Genomic DNA, 22798 nt, shown 5'->3' on the forward strand with positions numbered 1-22798 from the left:
ATCTTCGAACAGATGGCATTCAGTACCAGAAAGGATTTTCTTGAGCAAATGGAGGAATTGGGATTGAAAGGCCGGAAGGTGCTCAAGGAGTCAATGGTGAATGTGATTGTACCCATTTTTAGGGGTTGTACAACAGAGTACAGTCTATTTGAGTTACTCGTACAGAGAGAGCACAGCGGGCAGAGCAATACATATGATCCACCCTATGGCGTTTTACTCCTTGTAAGGAAGAGGGTGAGAAGCTCTGACCCAAGCAAACTCACCCGTTTCCCAGAAAACTGAGCAAATAGTACTTCTTTGTTATATGGTCTCCACCCCTCAATATAAGCCAATACTGTCTCTTCATAACCAAATAAGTCTTTCACTTAAGATAATTTCTGGCCTGTTTTTTAACCATTATATCAGGGTCTCTTAAGCCCAGCTCTTTGGACTTGAGCCAAAGCCAGCTTCTTTCAAAGTAAGGTTTCCAAAAAGCCAACAGGGCTGCTACAGCCTGATCTGCTTCACACCGTCCTGGGCCCCCTGACTACAGAGTCCTGTTCCTAATATGTAGTTGTTGGACAATTTCACATTATCATTACCCCCACCCCCATCACTGGTACTGTACTAGTGGTTGTTAGAAAGATGTGGAAAATACAGGCTGTGTTGAGGGAGTAGAGGGGCTGAGCTGAAGTTAAACCGCTCATTCCTATTTTTAATCTCAGCAGTTCCTTAACACATTAATGATTAATCAATGGGAATTAACCTAGATTAACTTTCAACACACAGTCTTTTTCCAGTGGTCATTCTTCACTTGAAATAAAAATCCAGAATCTCAGCCTCTGGCTGGCGTATCAACCAGTTCTAATTGACCACGGGTAAACTAGTTAACTTCTCTCAACATGGGTGTACCCGTCTAGGACTATCCGGGTTTTAGAGAGGGAATTCATTCGTTCGTCATTCATTCATTCATTCGTTCGCTAGTGTTTGTTGAGTGCCTGGTATTCACCAGTAGGCTGAGCAAGCAACCTAGAGTGATAGGCAGACCCAGTAAAGACTCAACTGCCCTCGAGGACCTTGCTGTGGGCAGAGACCCTCATCTTATTCACTGTTTAGGTATTCCTAGAAAACATGCCTGGAGGGTCTGGAGGGCTCGCAGTCGTATCTTCTATGCAACTGTGACCCAGAGCCTGTCATGGCACCTACACAGAGTAGAGACTCAGTAAAGACCTGGTCTGTAAATATGTTAAATAAATTACAGGATAGCAAAGTTCCTAGGCGTGAGGGGTACTTACAAAAAAGGGGCTCTCTATTCCCTCCCATAATCTAACATTTGGTCTGGCCTCAACACAATGTATGTTTCAGTATGGAGACGTGGCCTGGCCTAAACCTTTGCCTCTTTCCTCCCTCCCTGCTCCTTGTCCTCCCTCTACCAGGCTCTTTTAGGGCCAAAGCAGGTCCCCGCCCTGCCACCTGGCCTGGTCTGACTCTCCCAGCCACTGCTGTGCCCACGGACCCCCATCCTTGGTCATGCTCAGCCTCATCAGCGAGTTTTGGCCTTGCACTCTCCTAGGGTGTGTCTGGGAAAAACAGGAACCACCCCAGGTTTAGGAGGACAGGGGTCCTGTGGGGGAGATGAAGTGGTGTAGTGGGTTATAGTTGTGAACAAACAGAATGTCCTCTCTTTTATTTTATTTTATTTATTTATTTGACAGAGAGAGACACAGCAAGAGAGGAAACACAAGCAGGGGAAGTGGGAGAGGGAGAAGCAGGCTTCCGCTGAGCAGGGAGCCCGATACGGGGCTTGATTCCAGGACCCTGGGATCATGACCTGAGCCGAAGGCAGACGCTTAACTGACTGAACCACCCAGGCGCCCCACAAATAGAATGTTCTTAATAAGAAACCCTGAATATACAAGAAAAATCACTTAGTATGGTCCATTCACTCATGACTGTGCTTTGCGTTCTATTACTAAACCACAGATAGTATTTTAAAAGAGTAGGCTGCAAAGATGAGAATATCTTACAGTGTAAAAAGAGCTTTTGCTTTATCAACAACTATGAAAGGGTGATAAATGACACACAGAATAGAATGTCATCACATGGAAACAAAGCCGTCGTGACAATATATAACATTTTTACATCCTGTCACGCACCAGGCACTGTTCAAGATGCTCTACGTGTAGGTAAAACTATTTAACACTCAGAACAACTCAGTAGGGGCACAGTTATCATCTCCATTTTAGGGAGGAGGACAGTGAGGCACAAGGAGGTTGTTGTCTCGGGCTAGTCAGAGGAGGAGCACTGGGCTTCAGGGTCCATGCACAGAACGGCTGCGCTTGGCGCTAGATACCGAAAGGCATGCTAGGTTGGGGTAGGGGATGGTGACTTCGGGGAGAGGTTTGTGATCAGCTGACATCACTCCCTCAGCACTCTCTTTCCGGTAATAGTGATGCTCAGCTTGGTTGGCGACCCACTAGGTTAGGAAAACCATCATAACCGGCTTGGGAACAGGGCTGTGGCAGGAGAGAGAGGTGCAATGATACTTCATGAGGGGCGAGTAGGAGGTGAAGTAGGTGAGGGTTGGTGACCATGGGTTGTGAGGGACAGGGATCTGCCTCCTATGAGCCCCTGTTCCTGGCCTGAGTGACACCACTGGGGCAGGACCCACAGGAGAATGAACACGTAGGGGACAGGAATTAGGGAGGATGTTGCATGTTTATTGACATGTGGAATTTGAGGAGCCTGAGGGAAGTCAGGTTGGAGATACTGTTTCTGTGACGCTCAGGTGCTGAGGCCAGTGCGGGTAACACAGACTGGAAAACTAAGCACATGAATGGAGGTTTGAACCTTAAGGACAGAGATGATTGCACCCAGCATATAAAGCTGGAAGCTGCATGTGGATGAGGACAAGAGAAAGCCAGTACTGGAGTCCTGGACAGAGAAAGGAAAACCCACAAAAGAATCTGTATCAATCAGCTATTGTTGCATAACAAGCCACTCCAAAACTCAGTGGCTTAAAACAAGGCTTGAGGCTCAGCTGATCTTGGCTGGCCCACGCATGGGTCTTTGGGTGGCCTGGGGTTGACCTCAGCTCAGGACCTACTATGTGTCAGACCCTGTTCCAGGTGATGGTGAGACAGCCAGGAACAGGGCAAAGGGTTTCCTTTGATGGAGCTCATGTTCTAGTGAGAGATAGAAAGTAGAGAAGTCAACCAATAAATAAACAAGATGAATCAAAATGGTTCGAAGGGCTACAAGGAAGAGAACAGCCTCTAGCGATGGAGACAGGCAGGGATCCGGGAATGAGGAGGGCTGTGGTTGTAAAGAACGTGATCAGAGAAAACCTCTCTGAGGAGGTGATGGTTGAGTTGACACTGGAACATGAGAAAAAGCTGATCTTGTTTTGGAAAGTAGTAAGAAGAATCAGCCAAAAAAAAAAAAAAAAAATCCTGTGGTGGGGAGGAGCTTAAGAGGTGGTTCAGGGACTGAAAGAAAGGCAAGAGATGAGCAAGGCATGAAGGTACCTACATGCCACCCACACTCCCTAGGAGGTAGGAAGCCAATGGGGTTGAGGAGCTTTAAGCAAGAAAGTATTACAATCTGATTTACATTTTTAAAAAATTAGCATTAGTTAAGATAACAGAATGGTGGATCCCCAGACCAGCTGGGAGGCTTTTGCAAGATTCCAGGTTAGATAAGACTGTTATGCAGGTAAATATTTAACATTTGGTTCTGGAAGCAGAGGCAGAGGAAGTGTTCTTAATTTGCAGCAGTTGCCAATTTCCTTGGTGTCAATACTCCTATCATAGCTGATTTTAAGCTGCTGAGTCACTGAACATAAAGGTGGGAAGAAATTTGCAGTAATATGCTATTATATACCACAGAGATAAGCTCATAAATAATCTCCAGTATGTATGTAATAATAAAATGTAGTGAAATAATTGGAAAGAGATGATGTTGGGTATTTATTACTTTTGTTCGTCACACAATCTGTTTCTTTTTTAAAATTTTTAGAAGAGTTTATTTATTTGAGAGAGGGAGACAGAGCACGTGCACAAGTAGGGGGAGGGGCAGAGAGAGAGGGAGAAGCAGACTCTTCAGTGACCAGGGACCGCCCCCCCCACCCCAGGATCATGACCTGAGCCAAAGGCAAATGCTCAACTGATTGAGCCACCCAGGAGCCCCTTGTACAATCTATTTCATTGTAAGTTTATATCATTACATCTTTAATAATGGCTATGTTTAATGAACTGCTTGAAAAATTCTTAAAAATGTGACAATCAGCTATCACAAGCCAGCTGGCTCCACACCACTGAATATAATAGTCTTCTGGACCAGAGTGGAGGGTGTGTGTTTGTATGTGTACATGAGAGAGAGAGCGAGAGACCCAACAGGATGGGAAATTGTACATGTTCCTGTTGACATTTCTGGACTGTTGACATTACTTGTCTGGATTTCTGACTCATTGGGGTCGGGAGCTCAGTCTGATGTCTCAAGTTCCCTGAACACCTAGCCCACTGCCTTGATTCAGGTGTGCACTCGGCTTAGATTGGGTATCCCCAAAAGAAAACATCGAGGAAAAAAAAAATTGAGTGAAGGCAGTTTTTCTTCGGAAGGCGATCCCCAGAATCACGAGGAAGGGAGAAAAGAAGTGAGACCAGGAGAGAAGACAGCTGACAAGCAGTGTGTCTTCAGCTGAGCCAGGAGCCCGATGCGGGGCTCAATCCCAGGACCCTGGGATCATGACCTGAGCTGAAGGCAGAGGCTTAACCATCTGAGCCATCCAGGTGCCCCCCAAAGTACCAGTTTTTATGGTTGCTGGTAGTGGTAACAGGTAACTGGGGTAAGAATGTTTGGTTTTGTGTGGGTGACTTTGGAAGTGAGCTCAGAGTTAGGAGTCTTGCAAGAATGAGGACTAAGCCAGTGGCTGGTTTTGAGTCCCCAAAGAAAGCAAGTGGAAAAAAATATATATATGAAAATAAAAAATAAAAATATTTAAAAAAATAGATGGATGTTATATATCCAGTGCTTTTACTATTTCTAAAGTACCTTGCAGATAATCCTTACCAGAACCAGAAGAGGGAAGTATTATTATTGTACCCTTAGTAGCAGATGAGGCAGGCGACTTCACACTTATGACAAAGTTAAATAAACCTTGAAGACTCCAGAAAGGGCATCTTTCCTTAACACATCCCTCTGGGCTCTGGAATCACACTCGTCAATCTCAGAAGGGAAGTACCAGTCATGAATAACGTATTGAGGTCCTGAGGTCAGCTTAGCAGCTCTTGCAGGACCTCTTGGGATAAGGTCTGAGAGCCGCAGAGTCAGAAGCACAATGGGGCTTCGTTTTTCCAGCCCTGAGTGGAAAGCATCCCTCACCCGCCTAGCTCGTTAGACATCTTGACTCTTCTCTGTAATTACCAGAGATGAAGAACTCAGGACTCCAGAACTTCGTCCCCCATTCCTGATTTACTTCTTTCATTCGATAAATATTTATGGAGCATTGCCGCACACTAGAGTCTATGCTAGGTGCTGAGAATTCAGCAGAGAAGGAGCCCATAGGACCCTATGCTCAGTGAGCTTACAGTCTGGTAGAGATGGGGGCAAGCAATCAATAATTCATTAGACTAACGTTCAGCTTGTGGTAAGTGCTCCAAAGTAAATAGAGTGAAATGGTATACAGGAACTGTGAAAGACCTGTCTCCCTTTTTGCTTTTTCTTTCCAATCCATCCTGCTTACTTTTAGCAAGCTTAACCTTCGCCAATGACGACTCCCGGCCTGTCTTGCCTCTCCCTCACGAGCCTGAAACCGTTCCCGACACATCAAATCTCCATTTCTCTGCCTGACTTTTGTGGAATTCCATCGCCTGGCGTCCCTCTCCCTTCGCCAAGCTCTGCCTTTCTCTGTCTGTGTCCACCCTGTGCCTCTGCCCATAGCAGGCTCTCCCCAGCTTTAATCATTCCCTCCCTATGCACCTTCCAAGAGCGGCCCTTGTTCGTTCATCCCAGAATCGGGCGCTAAGTTTGCCCAGTGGAAGGCGCAAAGCTGGATGGGACTTGCTTTCTCTCTGTCCCTGTGGAGCCCACGGAGGGGCTTCCTCCACAAAACCTCCGAATGCATTTTTCCCTCATTACCAGCTCCACGTAGAGGTCACTCTGACACGAATGGCCCCAGAGTTCCCAGTCAAGATCCGTGCACAGGAATGACGACTCTTCAACAAAGATAAAAACTTACGAAAGGCCTGAGTCATACGTTTTCCTTCTGAATTCCCTGTGATTTTGGAAGTCCTTTCTTCTATCTTAAATCACTCCTACCTCACCGTGTCCTCGTGTCCTCGTTTCTTAAAGCCTTACTCTCCCTGGCTCTAGGGCAGAGTGAAGGCCCCTCGGCTCAATGAGCCATGTCTGCTAAGAGTTCGTGTGTAGGTTGATTTGTAAGTGTCTGGCACTTAAAAATTATTATTCTAGACCCTCCTCTGGGTTCTTCCCTCCAGACTTAAAAAGTGCAGCCACTTCAACCTTTCTTCCATGTCTTTTTCCAACCACTTAATCATCCTGTGGCTCTTCTCAAACTCTGTTAATCAGCTTTTTTTTTTTTTTTTTTTTTTTTGGAATCATTAGTGAGAGTTTTGAAGGTCTTTAACCAGAAGAAAAAAAAAAGTATAATAAAATTCAGAAGGAGCCCGCTAGGGCGGTTGGGTTCAGCTCTCCGGTTTGGTTTTGGCAGGCCCCCTAACCAGCTCGTGGATCAAGCCAACTGGCTCAGCCCAGCACAACCGCCGGGCCTCTGATCTGAATGTGCACTGCAGAAAAACTAGATTTGGTGGGACGAGAACATTGCCTGTAGCTCCGCTGACACGTTTCTTCAGACTGCTATGGTCACTGTGGTCCGAAAAATCCAGGCCTGCTCAGAGACTTATAAGCCGGTTTAAATCAGACAACTTTGGTTTCTTCTTCTAGTATTATCTTATTGTGAGTTCATGGATTCTTGTAGAGTTTAGGGGCTATCTGTGGTCTGCTGTCTGTGTGTGTCTGTGTGTGTGTGTGTCTGTGAGAGAGAGAGAGAAAGAGAGAGAGAGTGCAATGAACTCAGACTAATTCACACTAAAATCTTACTGACTTACCATGCAATGTCCCTCAGACATTTGCATCAAACTGCCTCTAAAGACAAGGAAGAGTGAAGGCAGATATTGTGCATGGGGGGTTCTGGCCTCTAAACCATCTATATCAGGAAGGCTTTCAGGTTTAAATTAATATCCATATAATTATTGCATTCTTCTCCAAAATATATCCACAGGAACAGACTTTCTAAAAATGGGAATCATTGTGTTGTTATTTTTATCAGCACTATGTGTGTGTGTGTGTGTGTGTGTGTGTGTATGTGTATGACTACCTTACATGATGCAGATAATATAGGAAAAAGTATCATGAAAAATATTTTAAAAATTATCTGAAGTCCCAGCCTCATAGGTAACATTTTTTCACCTTTTTCCTTCTATGCTATTTTCTACTTGTAAGTATATATTGTTTGTTTTCATATAAGATTTTAAATGATCTACCACTGTGTAAAAAGATTCTGACTATTTATCTGGTGGCGCTGGGGATAACTCACCTATTTTCCAGTTTGAAAAACAGGACCTCAGGAGTGACCCCTTCAGAAATCAGGCACATTTCAGAAGAGGAAGGAAAAGAGAGGGCAGAAGAACTTTCTGGAAATGTATGGGGTGGGCACTTTAAGGGGAAGTGGGGGTGCATTCCTGCCTCTGTTTAGGTCTCCCAGGGCCCAGGCCTGCTCTCAACCTATGGGCAGCGGGGGGCCATCGGTGTGGGCAACCCCCAGGGGTCTTTGCAGCCCACTTCAGGCCAGTGCTGTGCAGTGGGCTGGTTTTCCCCTAAATGACCCACCTACAAACCTACATTAAACTTCTTTGCAGGCAGGCCTCACCCTTCTTCAGCAGAACGCTAAACACACCAATTCCTAAAGAAGTGTTTTCTTTCTTTCAGGCAGGAAAACTAATGAGCTCCATCTTTGGCATGGATCAGAAAATTCCACTGTGATGCTGGCAGAGCTTACAACAGCACCAGCACTTTACAGAAACCTCACATTGAGAGCTACGAGGAACAAAGGTAAGGTTGATTGGCCTGATTTCCTTGCTCACAGTCAGGGAAAGAAAAAGGGAGAGGAGAAAGGAACAAAGTACCTGGCAGGGAGAGGTGTGTCCGGTCAGAGGGAGGTACTTTCCCGAGCTGTTCTCAGAACCATCCATCTCCATGAGCAGCACAATGCCCTCCTTATTCCCCGTGTCCTCACGACACGGTGGCTGACTTGGAGCCTTCTCCAGCACAGGTCGGTGGCAAGCATTCAAACCTGTGGCCTCCGGGCACATCTTAGGCAGATTCCTCCAGCCCCTGGGGTTGGTTCCCTTTCTCAGCAGAGGTGGGAACAAGCTGTGTTTGCCTCACAGTCTCTTGTTTTTGGAAAACAGTTGGCAGACTGAACTGAATAAGTACAGCATGTCGCCTACTTACCAATAAGTATTTGTTCGTTTGTTCAGTAAATGACTCTTGAGCACCTACTATAATCCAGGGGCTGGAGATAAGCCATGAACAAAAGGGATGTAGATCCTCTATGCATGAAGGTTTGGGATGGGAGGTGGGCTATCAGAATTAGACGACCAAGTAAAATAATTTCAGACATTAAGAACACAGGGTGGCAAGATAGAAAATGACAGTGGGGGGGAAGCTATTTTAGGATGCTTTAAGAAAGCCTCAAGTGACATTGCAGCCAAAAGCTGAATCACCCAAAAGAACCGGCTGCCAGAAGATGTAGATCCAGGAGTCTTCTAGGTAGAGAGAATAGCATGTGCAAAGGCCCTGAGGCAGGAATGTGTTTGACAATTTCAGGGAATTGAGGAAATGCTGATGAGGAAGTCATGGTAATGACCAAGGTGTAAAGGCAGGGACTGGATTTATTAGGAGAATCATCACATGTAAACTGTAGAGTGTGTTATAATTTGCACAGGGTTTTGAACACACACTATCTCAATTCAGTCATCCCAACATTCCTATTAACTTCCTCAGGGTCACAAAACTAGGGACTAGGCAGACAGGGACTCTGACCAAGAACTCTATTTGCACAACTCCAGAGGGCACTATCCGTGCAGCAGGGGGAGCCATTCATATCATTGCTTGGAGTTCCAACAGTACACAGCCTGTGCCACTGTACATAGCGACCCTGTGCTAGCTCAGGTCTATTTTCTGTGCTTTTTCTGTGCTAGGGACTGTTGGGAATACAAAGAATAAAAATATTATTTTAGCCTTTGGTGAACACAGGATGTAGTTAAAAAGAAACAGTATGTGAAGAAATGGTGGATGGTATAAGACAATTTTTGTTTCTGGCAAGGATATTATGAATAATTTAGTAGGGGATGCAAGATTCAAAATTGGCTTGAAGATTTAGATTGGTGGACATACAGAAAGAGAAATCCATAGGAGTCATCACAGACACATGCAATAAAAACCTAGTATGTTATGGACCACCATAAGCGCTTGCCTCCAGCAATTTGCGACTAGAAAAAAAAAAGAATGTTTATTATCCTATCATGTAAAAGAGAACCATACAGGTAAAATTTTGGCAACTCTAAGAGAAAAAGAAATCATTTATAATCTCATTAATGAAACACAACTTCTTTTCACATTTTGGTGTATTGCCTTTTGGTTTTTCCTCCTAGGCAGGCAATGTATAGGGGTGTGTGTGTGTGTGTGTGTGTGTTTATCACATGTATGTAAATGTATGGATATGTCATACATGTATATACACCTACCACAAACACACACACACATATTCTTACCTTTATTGAAGTGTAATTTAAATGCCTTAAAATTCACACATTTTAACTGTGCAGGTTGACATGTTTTGGCAAACAAGCACCTGAGTAATCGCCACTATGTTAAAGATCTAGGACATTCCTTTACACCACAACTTCCCTTACCCCATTAGTCACTCCCCCACCCTACCTTACACTCTCCTCCAGGCAATCACTGAACTTTTTTCTGCAGCCTTAGACTAGTTTTGCCTACTCCAGATGGAAGGAAGATCTCTGTCTCTGGCCTCTGTTGTTCAGCGTGTCTCTGAGGTTTATCATGTATATGTAGGTACCAGGAGTTTGTTCCTCTTTGACGCTGACTAATATTCCCTTATAAGAATGTATAAGAATTTGTTTATTTTTTCACCTGTTAACGAACATTTGGATTGTTTCTCATTTGGGGACATCATGTATAAAGCAGCTGTGAACATTCCTGTACATCTGTGGACGTGTTTTCATTTCTCTGGATAAACACCTGGGAGCAGATTCGCTGGGTCAAACTACCAAGCACTTTTCCAAAGTGGTTGTACCATTTTACGACATAGGGGAGTTCAGTATTTTCCATGTTCTCACCAATATTTCCTACTGCTGTTCTCTTTAACTGTAGCCATTCTCATAAGTGTGTGGGGATTTTAAATTGCATTTCCTTCATCACTAATGATGGGGAGCATTTTTTTCACAGGCAAGCGTTTCCATAGTTGTAATTCTTTGTAGCCTCTGCTTTTTAAATGTACCCTTAATATCGCCATTCTTCTCTGTTTCCCTGTAGTTTTCATGACCATTATATCAATGGCTCCTAATCCTCCAACACGGGGAATCTCTACAATTTATTCAATCATTCCTCTAGTAGACGTTTAAAGGATTTCCAGTTTCCCACATTTCGAAGTAACACGGAAATGAACACATGAAGGTCTATGTTTCCCCCATATTTTTGATGATTTCCTTTAAGTTAATCACAAAAATAAGATGATGGGGCCAAAGGCATTTTTTTGGCTTTGGGAGTGTAAACTGTGAGGCGGATATTGAGGCTGCTGTCTTTGAAGGCACAACTGAGGCCCCGTTCTCCTCTCTTAGCTGAGGTCTCAGCATCGGGCCCCTTCATGCATGTGATCCTTTGGTCCAGAGGTGGGGCTAATAACCATGATTTTTTGAGTCCTGGGTAATGCCGAAAAGGTTGATGCTGTCTATCATCGACATAATGACCCAGAACAACAGGCTTCGTCCCCCTCCAGCCAAGTTGAAATGTGGGGCAAGAAGAACTCTGGGGTGCTGTTCCCCTGAGAATAATCTGTGTAGGTCCCCAGCCAAGTAGTGACTGGGGCCATTCACTGGCATTTCCACAATTTCTGTACACAAAGTGTCCGACTGAAGGGGCCAGAACTTGATTTGAAGAGTGTTTTGATGCCATGTGGGGTGTTTTCATTTGGATTGTATGTTTGTAGGTGGGGGAATCTCTGGGAGGACTGATGCTGATGACGGGAAGGGGTACGTGGAAAGAGCTGGGGGACCACAACCACTGCAAAGATAAGAGAGGGGTTGGATCAACCCTGCCATAGTGCAGGTATGAAGCTAGACACAGACATGGCATGGGTGTGGGCACCTAGAGAAGCATAGTAGTCCTATCTGGTTAGCAGAGACCCTTATCAACCCCTTTACAAGTGTCCAGCAACCCCCCAAACTTAGCAAGGGCCATATTTTATATGGTTCCAGGTCCACCTCCCTATTCCTGATTCAGGAGGAATTGTCCAGGGAGAGAAAACCAAGAAGAATTTGCACAGCAAATCAGTCCCCTGTGGGTACCCCATTCAGGCATGCTTATATGGAAGAAAAGGCCTTTGGGCCAGGTTGCCAGGGCCCTTCTTCCCCCGGCCTCCCTCTGAGAGTGTCACCTGAGTTCTTACATTTCCTCAATGTGCCCTTGATGACCCTCCAAAGGGCAACCAGCGGAATGCCTCCATCTGCCTGGAGACCTGACACTCACCAGCAATTTCCAGAAATTCCTGATTGTACTAGTGCCTCAGTATGCATCTTTCCCCCTCTAAATGTGAACTTACCAAGGACAAAAACCATTCCTTATTCATAATGTCTCAGTCTGGATTCCCCTAGAAGCAGGCCTTGAAAGGAGGATTCAAGGGCAAGTCGTTTATTTAGAGGCAATCCGAGGAAACTCTAGCAGAGGGCTGGGGAAGTGGGCCAGGAGAGGGAGGGCAGCAAGATAGAGCGTGTTATCGAGCCCGTTGCCCCTGTGAGCAACTGAGGCTCGGTCCCGTAGAGGCCTCTGGAAGATCGCACAGAGCACGCCTCCAAGCTGCTCCACCCGAGTGGGAGGGAGCTGGGGTATCTATCCACCAACCACTAACGGTCATGGTTGAGGAGGTTCCCGGGGGAGACTTTCATTCCTGGGCTCCCAGCTGCACTGCCTGCAGGCAGAGTGGGCTCCAACAGCTGGGGAAAGCCCCCAAACCAAGAGACATAGGCGCTGGCAGCTGGAAGTCAGGCCACCTTTGCACACAGAAGTGGGAAAGCCAAGAAGCTGCAGGGAGAGCACAGACATGAGCTGTGTCTCCCCAACATGGCTCAGCACTGGCAATGAACAAATCCTCAATAAAGCAGGTTGGTGGAACCCAGAGGGCTCAGCTGGCTTTGGCCCCAAAGCTATAGCTTCTTTTTGTTCTCCAGCAACCCCTGAATACTGCCATCAGCTGGCCGCGTTATTTTAGGATCAAACCCAGAAGACCAGTGAGCACCATTACATTTTTGAGCAATACTTTTTATAAAAGTGTAATCCCTGAACCAGCAGTAGCAGCAGTACCTGGAAATTTCTTAGAAATGCTGATTCTTGAGGCTTATCCCCAGACTTACCAAAGTCAGGAATTCTGGGGAGTAAATCTGTATCTTAACAAGCCCTCCACGTGATTCAAATGTACCCTAAAGCTTAAAAACCACTATTTTAGGCTCTGAAATTTAGGATAGTGTCCAAGGCAAGGCCCTTTGCTCTTTGGTTAGACTGCTTCCTATTCCCAACCTCAAGCACCAGAGAAGCAAGGGGATGGAACTTCTAGAAGCCTTTCAGACTCCGGCTCCTTTTGTCGGTTTTCCTTTTCTTTGCGGGGGTCTTATTAAATAGAAATTGTACCTAATTACCAATCACCTGCAGAGGAAAGCAGCACAGGCATATGAAACTATAGAAGGCACCCTGAGAGGCATCTGCCTCCGGTTTGGCCAGGGAGAGAGGGTGGGGGAGATTTACATTTTTCTGTTTGTTTTCTGAGCTAATATTTAAATTCTTCTGTTTGCCTCTGAACACAGCAGGTGGGCAGTAGGGGGAAAGTCGTGGGTCTGCCTTCGATTTTTAAATCAATCATAGAAAATGGGCAAAGGAAGAGTTAAGTGTTGGAGGTATCCTTCTTGAAGTCAGTTTGTGTGGGAAAAATCGAAAGAAGCACTTGGTTCACTTGCGTTGACCCAAAGCAGGCCGGAGAGGGGATTCGTGGTACTGGGGTCCCAGTGCCCCACTCAGGCTGATAGCCTCTAGTACGACAGCTGCTTTTCCAGAAGTGCCAGCCAGAACAACTCCCAGAGGTGCTATTTCTTCAGGAAGGACCCCCTGCACCCTGATACCAGGAGTGATGGTGGGCCTTGCGGGGGATCCCAGTGGTGTGACATCACAATGTGTCCCCATTCAGGATCTCAGGACAGACTTGACCCCTAGTCCAGGAGATAAGCTTACCCTCCTAGAACTGGCCTGCACTTCCAGGGCCGCGGCAACTGAGACAAGTTGACCTGCGGCGCTGATCTGCCCGGCCCACTTGGTGAGTATTCAGACACTCCGAGAGCCAGGGACAGAAACACAGCGGGAGCTAGCTAGCCTAGTGCCTCAGGGTCCCACACCCAGAGCAGCAGACCCAATCCGGCGTCCAGCGATGCACCAGGACAAGCCTGAGCCCTTCCCGGGGAAGCGGGCTCACCCGACACAGACACCCCTCTCCTGACCTTGGGCGGGTTGCCATCTGCAGGAACTGATACTCTAATCACGTCCTGGGCCCAGTCTGCCACCTGCCCTGGCTCCCTGGGCAAAGGTCATCTGGGTGCTTGATAGAGGCTCTGGGGCAGGGAGGCCAGGCTCTTAGGTGGCGTGGCCACTAGAGAATTAGCTCAGTGATAGACTCATAGCAGCGCGAGCAGGGGTAGCCTCTCCGGCAACTCGAGGGATGCTGAGACCGCCTCCCCTCTGCCTCCCCAATGCGCACGATGGGCTTCCTCTCTGTACACTTTGCCTTCTCTCCTTGGCTGTTTTAAAATCCCACTCCCATGGGTGCCCGGTGTATCGCGTCTCTTCCTTCCCTCTTGGGACACACACACACAGAGATTTGAAACCACTATGGGAAGTGAGTAGATGAGTGAGAATACTGGAAGAGTAGGCAACAGGGAAGAAGGTGTGGCGTGTGCGGGGGTGGGAGTGAGGGTGGGGAAGGGGTGGGGGGAGTGGGGGGGCAGGAGGCTGGCTTTTTCCCAGCTGAGAGCAGTGGCTTGAGGGTAGTCTCAGGCCCGAGGGTCTTCAGCAGCCAGCAGGGACAGGCCCAGGGGGCACCAGGAGGCACAGTCAGCCTCCCCTCACTGGCTTGCCTGTCCATTGGCTCCCCAACTCCAGACGGGCCATTCGCCATCCATTCGCATCCTGCCAGTGCGCACAGGCGCAGAACAGCTCACACATTGGGGTGGTTTGTTGGGGGCCGATGATGTAGAGCAGGAGCCTGGCTTTCCCTGAGTGTGTAAAGCAGAGAGGGAGGCAGTCAGGGAAATCTGCCCCCAGGGTTTAGCATCCCTTCTCTGTCTTCTCATGACCGCTGACTGCCAGACTCTTTCTCACATGTGAGGGTCCCAGTCATAGTGATCCACCAAGCCTGCTGGGAACATTGTAGCTCCATCCCAGGCCCCTCTGAAAGAAAAGAACAGTCTAGAGGCTGGAGCCAGGGGGTCCCATGGTCCTCCACCAGCAACAGACCTCATTTGGAAAGGGAAGGGCAGGGAGCCCAATGCGGGACTCGATCCCAGGGTCCTGGGATCATGACCTAAGCCAAAGGCAGACGCTTAACCAATTGAGCCACCCAGGTGTCCTGAAGTAGGTATTTTCACGCTCATTTTATAGATATGGAAACTGAGAACAATGTGTGTTCTGGGTGCTGCGTTTTAAGAGGGACATTAACCTAGAATCTCTATACACTCCGTATACAGACGAGCATACCCACAGATTAGAGCACTCTGAAAATAGAATGGGCTCCTTTGGGAGGCCGTGAGAGTGCCTTTGGAAGCATCCGGGCAAACTGGGTGCCTTCCGTCAGCAGGGCTGGGACAGGATCCTTGTGATCAGTCGGGAACTGAACCAAAAGCTCTTTAAAAGATGTTCCAAATCCCAGATTGCAGGATCTGGGTCTCAAAACCGTGCTCACCTTCCATGTTTGAACCCAAATGGGTCAGGCCTTCCACGGGGGTTGCAAACTTTGTTGGCGGGGAAAGCTTGGAAGGAACCGTAGAGATCGGCTCCCCCAACCTGCTGAGCTGCAGATAGGAAGCAGGTGGCCGGGCTGGTTCTGGCGGGGATGATCCAAGGCCACGGAGCCAATTCCCAGCATGACTATGTGTTGAATGAATGAATGAAGGCATGACAGTGCCAGGACTGGAACTAGCCTGAACGCTGATCAAATGTCCCTTAGCCATCTCTTTCCTATGAAGATTATGATTCAGCCAACACTTACAGAGCACCTACTGTATGCCACGTGTGTTCACTGAGATGATTTCACGTAATCTGCTCCTCACCCATCAAGTGGGTGTCATCATCCACATTTCTCAGACAAGGATGGTTGTGTAACTGCCCCAAGGGGTAGGGGACTTACAGGGGCACCACGAACATAATGACAGGGCAGGTCTCGCCAATTCCAAGGAGAACAGGCACCTATACCTGCCGCTGCCCAGCCTGTGCAGGGAAGCACCTTCCTATTTATCCTTCCTAAGGACAAACTGCTGGTGACTTGCCCAGCTGCTCAGGGGCTATTTTGCCTCCTCTTGGGCTTGGTCCTGGCTGCTGTTGGGCTCCCCGTGGGCCCGCCTCATTCACGCCCGTGCCTCTCGCCCCGACGGGACAAGATGGAGTGACTGTTTCCACACCAGCAGATGTTATGCGCCAAGGAAGAAAATATGCTAATCAAAATCAGCTTTGGCTAATTGTAGCAATTTCCCTTCTGCGCACTGCCCTGAAATAGTAGCCACGCTCTGTTCTTTTTTTCACATCAGGGAGCCCCAAACTGGCAGCTTAAATGAGGTTGCAAAGAAGTCAGTTAAACAGGCCTTTTTGCTGCCAGTTACCATGGATGAAGCCTTGAACATGCTCTCCTGGTAAGACCTCAGTTCCACCATTTGTGGCCTTGGCGTCTTGCTGCGGATCATTCAGACGCACTGTCGGGCTACGAGAACCTCATTGAATCCTGGGGAAAAGCAGAACCTCAAGGGATTTAATGAAGCACCAAGCTCAAGAGCACATGGTCTGACCTTGAACCCTGGTTTGCCCGTGGTTTGTTCTATAGCCAGCGTGGGCTGATTGCACTTTCCCCACTGAGGGAGATATTCTCATCTCTGCGCTCCTGTATGGTCGCCAGGAGCCACGTGTGGCTATGGAGTGCTGGAAATGGCTAGTGGGACTGAGGAACTGAATGTCAATTTTAATTTTAACGGAAGTTTGACTTTAATAGCCTTTATGTGGCTAGTGGTCATTGGACCGGACAAGGGGATTACAGCCATACCAACTTTTGTGACTTCATCTCTTGACCTCGTTTCCCCCTAAACCCCCCTCGTGGGGCCCCCCTCCCACTGCATTCACCAGACCTTCAGCCTATGCCTCCAACAAGCCAAGCTGTTCCCTGGGGGCTTTGGCAGCATCGCCCTGCCCTCGGGTCATTGTATGGTGTGCCTCTGTCCACCGTCACCGCCTCAGATCTGGAGTATCTCCTCAGAGCACCTTTCCCGACCTTGTCTGATATCGTAGTACCCAGCACCGCTCCCAACTGCTGCTGATTTCTCCCTAATTATCATGTGTCTTAGCTCAGATTGCTATAACAGAGCATCACGGACTAGTAAACCACTGAACGCATCTCACTGCTCTGGAGGGGAGAAGTCTGAGATCGGGGACAGCATGGGCAGGTTCCAACCAGGATCCTCTCTCGAGTGGTGGATAGACCTTTCCTTGTGGTTGCCTCATGTGGTGAAAAGAGAGCTTTTCAGGGTTCCTTTTATAAGGGCAGCTAATCCCATTCATCAGCGTTCCACCCTAATCACCTAATGACCTAATCACTTCCCAAAGGCCCTGAATCCTACGACATCACTCTAGGGGTTAGGAGCTCAACAGATGAATGCTAGGGGTGGGGGCGGGGGCACACACCTTCCAGCATGGATTGTGTTTGGGTAGTTTCCTGGCTACTGCCATCTTCCTGGACAGGAACTTCAGCCCTGCAAGAGCAGGGGTACTATCTCCCGTGATCACTCCACCCCAGACCTGGAACAGAGCCTGGAAGAGCACCTGGCAGGTGGAAAGTGCTCAGCATAGTGTCTAGAGCGAGTGAACACCTTGCAGGAGGAAAGACAGTCATTGCCTCAGTAGACTTGCTGTGGAACCCAAAATGTAGGGGTTTAATACAGTGATGATCAATTATTTCTCCCAGTGCCCTCGGTCAGAAATTTGGGTAAGGCTCAGCTCCACATGGCACGGGCGAGTGTCACTCTCTCATCCTTCTGGAACTCACATGGCCTCCATATGACATCTCGGGTTGGTTAATCAGACTTGATGACAGCTGGCTTTTGAGGGACGAAGCAGAGCTGCCAGGCTTCTTGAGGGCTAAGCACAGTCCTGGCCCCACCACCTCACCACATTCTGTTGGTCCAGGCAAGTCCTGCGCAAACCCAGATGAAAGCGTCCAGGAAACTGTCCATCCTCCCCCCAGTGGGCAGGGCATCCGGAAAGGAAGGATCTGGTGGCAGCCATCTTTAATCGCTGCTACAGTCACTACCAATAACCCACTAGTGGTGGGGTTCTGAAACTGAATGGTGCACAGGCACTACTTGGGCCTTGTTAAAATGGAGATCCTCATTTGGTAAGTCTGGGGGTCTTACCAAGACCCCTAAGTCTGAGATTCTGTATTCCTAACAAGCTCCGAGATGCCACTCCTTGGGTCGATGACCATCAGAACCACAGGCAAGGCTGTATTAGAGTGCAATCCTGTCAGGGCTGGCATATGTTTAGGTTTGGCCCCTAACACAACCACTGGTGCGTCATTCCACTGGGTTGAGAGTTGTCCATTATCAGCAGGGTCCATGTGATCAGTTCTTTCTCCCCTGGTCCCCAGGCTTTGCCCACACATGGCCACAAGAACCATCCCATTCCATCTCCTGCATGCTTCCCACGCATTGCTTTTCCAAGCTCTACTGCTCCTTCCTCCTTTTCTCTAATATTGGATTCCCAGCACATCTCTTGTAAAATTGGTGGGGTGGGGTTCTTTCAGTTACAGGTAGAATCAAACTCAAATTAGTTTAATGGAAAAGGATTGTTGGGCATGCTGTGGCTTCAGGAATGGCTGGATCCAGCCTCTCAGTGATTTTGTCATTAAATTTTCACCATCATCAGCTCTGCCTCCCCTTGGAGATCTCTCTGTAAGGCTCTCTCAAAGTGAAGGAAGAGATGACCCCTGCTTTGCAACCACACCAGGAAGAAAGCACCATTTCTTTCCTAATCTTTCAAGCAAAAATGCCAGAGTTCTCTCTTCTTGATCACACCGGAGTCCCTTGTCCACAATGAACCAATCATGGTGACCAGGGGGATGTGTTACCTCAACAGGTCATAGGTATGCTCCTGGAGCCAGATATTAAAGCCAGCTCCTCCCAAGCCTAGTGGAATGGGATCAGGAAAGGTGCAAAAATCAGAAAGGAGAGAGAGCTCTTGAGAAGCCAAGAATTCACCACAGTTTTCCGTGAGAACAGATGTTCTGTGATGGCTGGGGAAGGAGAGGGCAGGGGCCTTATCAATACCAGGGAGCCCACAGCCAACCAGGCCTGTTGGCTTCCAGCACAGACTCAGAGGGGCTGAGACCTTTAGTACCAAAAAAGCCTTGAAAACTGACCAAGGCAGGTTCCATAGGACTCTGGCCCAAGGGATGTTAATTGATGTTACTTAAAAGGCTGTATGGTCTAGGAAGTTTAGAAAACTGTGGGTTAGGCCAAGATGGCAGTTGCCTTGCTATATAGACTTGTCAGGGCCTTGAATAAGTTAGAGCACACTGAATCCTTAAAGAGTGAAGGGAAAAGATGAAGGCTATTGTTCTTTTGAGCACACTTTGGAAAATTATCAACCTAATGCCACCTCATCCATTTTATAGATGAATCCACTGAGGCTGAGAAAGGGAACGTAATTTGAGCAAGTTAATATAACTCATTAGTCTGGAGCTTCTCTCCTACTGTGACGTTGACAAATCTGATGAGGCGTTGGAAAATCTGCCTTGTAGCTCAGGGAGGCCTATGCCCCCAAAGCTGGTTGTTTTCCTTCTCCCTGAAGGATGTTCGTTCTCCTCTCTCCCAGACATCCTCTGCAGTGGCTCTTAGGCTTCCCGTGGCATGGCCCCTGTGAGGGGCTCCAGCCTCCCTAAGTGCTGACCCTTGCCTGGGACCTGTCCCTTGCTGCTGCCAGCCTGATGGGAACCACTGACCTGGCAGGAAGCCCCGTGGGTCTGGACTTAGAAAAACACAGCCACCTGCCCAGAAAGATGGAGGCATTCTGAGGCTGAAGAAGCTCCAAGGTTGGCCAGATGTAGACGAACAGCCATAGTCAGGGCACCGGGAGGGCCAGACAGGAGGGACCGGGGGAAATCAGGTTCCTGGGGCCAACTGTGCACTGGAAATCCAGACAGAGATTGTGTGTCAGAGCCATGGCGTGAGGTGGTGGCTGTCACCACAGCACCTCTGAGGACCTATCTGGTGTGAGCACTTCATGTGTGGTGCTTTCTAAGCCACTCAATGGCCCGCATTTATAAACAATAGAAAGTGGCCATTGGTCAGTTGGCAGAACTCATAAGTGTTAACTCAGTTGAAGGATTCAAGCTCCTCTCCTTGCCAAGTAGACAGTCATGGATGTGTTATTAACCTCACTAAGCCTCAGTTTTCTTATCTGTTAAATGGGGCTAAAATGAGTTCCTTCTTCATAGTTTTGTTATGAGGAATGTGTGTGTGTGTGTGTGTGTGTGTGTGTGTGTGTGTGTTTTTCAAGGATTCAATGTGACTTGTCTATCCATAGTAAAGACTTCTTACGTGATGGTGGTAATGGAGAGGTGGGCTCAGATGCAGGCTGCCGGCTAGTCGGGGGCAAAGCCAAGATCAAACAGAGGTCAAACCTTAATGCCCTGGCTGGCTCCTCTGCCCCTGCACTGTCACTCAGAGAAGCAGAACAGAGCCCAGGGCTTGCAAAGGGCTTTTTCAGGTCTTCCTCTGTCTGAGAGAGCGGTGGCATCTGCGTCTTTTTGGTCACTTCCAGGTGACCCTATCCAAAGACCAGGTGGAGAAGCCGAAGTTGTGAGCAGGGTGGAGTGTGTGGATCTGACCCACGAGAGCAGAACCAGCATCAAGCATGACTTGGGTGGGCACCTGCCATCAGTAGTCAAGGCCCGGAAGGGAAGAGATTGGGTACCATACCCTAGCATTTTCAGCCAGGTCTACATAGACTGGAAACCATGTCTCCACCAATGGATGCTTTTTTTTTTTTAACCTTTAAATTGAGCTGTAATTGACATATACAATGCATTATATTCATTTCAGAGGGGCAACATAATGATTTTAGTATTTGTATATATGGCAAAGCAATCACCACAATAAGTCTAGTTAGTATCCAATACCATACATAGTTACAATTTTTTTTCTTTTGATAAGAACTTTTAAGATCTACTCTCTAAGCAACTGTCAAATATACAATACAGTTTTATTATGGTCACTAGACTGTAATTTATATCCCCATGACTTCCTTATTTTATTTTTGTTAAAAGATTTTTATTTATTTATTTGACAGAGAGAGAGAGAGCATACACAAACAGGGGGAAAGGCAGAGGGAGAGGGAGAAGCAGGCTCCCTGCTGAACAGGGAGCCCAATGCAGGGCTCCATCCCAGGACCCTGGGATCATGACCTGAGCCAAAGGCAGTTGCTTAACCACTGAGCCACCCACCCAGGCATCCCTTCCTTATTTTATAATTGCAAGTTTGTGCCTTTTGACTCTCTTCTCCCATTTCACTCATTCCCATCCCCCACCTCTGGCAGCCACCAATCTGTTCTCTGTATCTATGAGCTCAGTTTGTTTTTTATTTGTTTGTATTTTAGATTCCACCTGTAAGTGAAATCATATGGTGTTTGTCTTTCTCTGACTTATTTCATTTAGCATAATGCCCTCAAGTTTCATTCATGTTGTTGTAAATGGCATGATTTCCTTCCTTCTTTTTTTTTTTTTTTAAGATTTCCTTCCTATGGCTGAATAATATTCCATTTTATGTGTATGCCACATTTTCTTTATCCTTTCATCCATCAGTAGACACTTAGGTTGTTTCTGTGTCTTGGCTCTTGTAAATAATGTTGCAGTGAACATGGGGGTGCAGATATCTTTCCAAATTAGTGGATTCATTTTCTTTAGATAAATACCCAGTAATGGAATTGCTGGGTCATCTGGTAGTTCTATTTTTAATTTTTTGAGGCACCTCCATAGTGTTTTCCAAAGTGGCCACCATTTGGTTGCATTCCCACCAACAGGGCACAAGTGTTCCCTTTTTCCACATCCTGGCCAACATGTGTTATTTCCAGTCTTTTTGATACTAGCTTTTCTAACAGGTATGAGGTGATATCTTGTTCTGGTTTTGATTTGCATTTTCCTGATGATTGAACATCAGCAGATGCCTTTGAGATGAAAATCCCAGTGTGGACTTTGGGGAAGATGCTGGGAGTAGTGAGTTTCTGGCCACCAAGTGGAAAGATGGGAAGTAGAGGTGGGATGCTGGTTGTCTGTTTGTACATGACCTTCATTGGGGAAGGTCAGAACCTGTCCCCAGGAAACCACATCCAAATTCAAAGATGAGAACCACTCATCCAAGTTGAAGGTTTTATATGAGTTGAAACTTGAAGTCAAAGTTTCCTAACCTGGGGCCCCGGTCCACAGACTTCTGAAATTTGATGTCGAATTGTATTGATGTATGTGAGCTGGACATTTTTCTGGAAGGAAAGTCTGCAGCAGGAGAGGCCAACTGGTGGTATGGCTTGTTTGGTTGGGTTCACATTGTATTACAGATATTTGAATTATCATCCAACATTTAAACAATGGGAGGTTGCACATAAAAATCTAAATTTTTAGATTCTTTTGAAATAGCCACCATCTGGCCACCAGATCTGGCCACCTGGGACCCACGTTCCTGAGAGACAACTACCTCCTTTTGGTGGGGTGTGGTACCGCACTCAGCCACAACCCACACCTTTTGTGTCCTCCCTGTGCAATGCCAAATGTCAGTTCCTGTTTATCTTTGCCCTCGCACTATTTTTCCTCATTGATTTATTTTTTTCACTAGCCTGGATCCTTTTGATTTATGTTTGTCACCCCTCATCTTTTAGCTTTCAAGAAATGTTCAAAAGGGTGTCTGATTTCAAAGGGGTCATTGAGAGTGAGGTCCCTTTTTGCCTAAAGTCTTCCTTGACAATCCAGGGTTGAGACTGAGCCTTTGTCAGAGAGGAGCACTGCCCTACCCAGACCAGGGAACTCAGTCTCTTCCCCCTAAGGAAGGTGATTATGTTCCATGTCCAGGAGTGTGTTTACAAACGGGCAGGCTTATCTTTTGATGGCTAAAAAACACCAAAAGGTCTCTAGAAATGACTGAAATGCCTTCGTGTA

General features: G+C 47.2%; 1 protein-coding gene across 1 annotated transcript in view; it reads left to right on the plus strand.

Moving 5' to 3' along the window:
* The first annotated feature begins 13562 nt into the window (after positions 1 to 13562).
* BANF2 (BANF family member 2) overlaps positions 13563 to 22798 on the plus strand; it is a 33367-nt gene continuing 24131 nt past the window's right edge. Inside the window, exon 1 of the mRNA XM_032859392.1 lies at positions 13563 to 13660. The gene's annotated coding sequence lies outside the window, so the exon portion shown is untranslated. The remainder of the gene's footprint in view (positions 13661 to 22798) is intronic.

This window comes from Lontra canadensis, unplaced genomic scaffold, assembly GCF_010015895.1.
Source record: "Lontra canadensis isolate GAN:19392208 unplaced genomic scaffold, GSC_riverotter_1.0 scaffold16, whole genome shotgun sequence".
Classification (NCBI taxonomy): Eukaryota; Metazoa; Chordata; class Mammalia; order Carnivora; family Mustelidae; genus Lontra; species Lontra canadensis.